This window comes from Chiloscyllium plagiosum, chromosome 34 (assembly GCF_004010195.1).
Source record: "Chiloscyllium plagiosum isolate BGI_BamShark_2017 chromosome 34, ASM401019v2, whole genome shotgun sequence".
Taxonomy (NCBI): domain Eukaryota; kingdom Metazoa; phylum Chordata; class Chondrichthyes; order Orectolobiformes; family Hemiscylliidae; genus Chiloscyllium; species Chiloscyllium plagiosum.
In genome coordinates, this window is record NC_057743.1 from 26,258,370 (window position 1) to 26,260,117 (window position 1,748).

The following is a 1,748-nucleotide window of genomic DNA, read 5'->3' on the forward strand; positions in this document are numbered from 1 at the left end:
CCAATAGCAGCTTGACAGTCTGGACACTCCTCCATGTGCCAACCAATCAGCTTCCAAAGCAGATTCATGACTCAAGGATGGAACACAATCTCAGGGAGGACAGAGAGAATGTTTAAAGGAAACTCTGAAGGCCTTTTGAAAAAGGCATAAATTGACATTGATGACTGAGAGAACCTTGCTGCAAACTCTACCAAGTGTTTGCTCCTCATGCTACAAGCTATAACCCAGTCAGACACTAAACTGTGATGCAGGAAAGTGACAAAAGCGGGTGGAGAGAGGTCAGAACCCCGTGTTGAGAAGCCCACTTTCCTCAGGACTGCTCATGCCCACCATGACCTAAGGGCTGTGGCTCAGGGAATGTTGAATTATGTCATCCTTGTTTAGGGGGCCTGATGATGATCGTGACAGAGAATTAATTTTGCAACGTAATCACGTTTTTTGGGAAACAATGAATATTTGAACAGTAACTGCTGTTAACAGAAATAAGATCATTGGTCACTTCAGTTTTGTTTCGATGGTGCTGATTTTGTGGAGGATTGCTGCTCACTAGTTGATGTCTCCATACTGTCCCTTAAATAATTCATTGAGATCTTGAATGTTCTGTAAACAGATAAACATTACTTTGATGTAACAATTTTGACTAATGGGTAATATTCTGTCTTTAGAATCGAGCCCAATCCAGAGGCCCACTCAATGTCCATGCTGACACTGCAGTGCAGTGCTGAGTGAGTGCTGAACTGTCAAAGACACTGTTTTTCCAATGAGTTCTTAAAACAAGGAGCCAACGACCCTCTCAGTTGAAAGCAAATGATTCCATGGCCCTATCAATGAAGGGGAAAGGAATTCACTCCAGTATGTTGGTCGATAATCATACCTCAGTAAAATTCATTAAACAAATAACTGATCATTATCTCTTTGCTGGTTGCGGGGCATTGCCAGGTAAATTCTTCACCATGTTTCCCCTACACTTTAAAGTACCTCGTTGGCTATAAAGTGCATTCTGATATCCTGAAGCTGTGAAAGCTGGTACACAAACTAAATTCATCCTATTCAAGGTGGAGGGTTTACACTCTTGAGGATCTTACATAGACTCTATGCCTGGACTTTGCCAATGTCTGATTCCAAATCATAACCTGCTAACCCAAGTGAAGCTTTATTCTGCATTGACTCAATGCTATAACTGACCTGGAATTGATCGATGCAAAATCCTCCAATACTAAGCATCTGCCTTTCAATTTATGTTAACAACCAGGCAAGTTGCAAGGTTAGTTTGATAAAAGTAGTGTTTGCAGATTTGATTATAGTTTGATTTGTGTATTTTACAAGATGCCTAACAGAAACTGATTAAAATAAACCATTGCATGTTAAGTGGCATGGTTAGAGTCCAACATTGAAAGGAATGTCAAAATTTTTACCTCAACTAAGACACCAAGGACAATTTTGGGGATCTCCTGTATTTGTCCAGTGCCAGTGGAAGGATATACTTTGCTCTTTTTTTCAAGGTTTGTGAAGGTTTGTAGCTCAGGTTGAGGGTTAGGGTGCGGCTTTGCTCGCTGAGCTGTAGGTTTGATGTCCAGATGTTTCATTACCTGGCTCGGTAACGTCATCAGTGGCGACCTCCAAGTGAAGCAAAGCTGTTGTCTCCTGTTGTCCTTTCTTTCGACTGTGACATACAGGAATGTGAGTTTGTTGTCGGTTTCTTCCTCCTTGGTGAACCTTATGATTGTGAGGGTGTTGTTGATGATGTT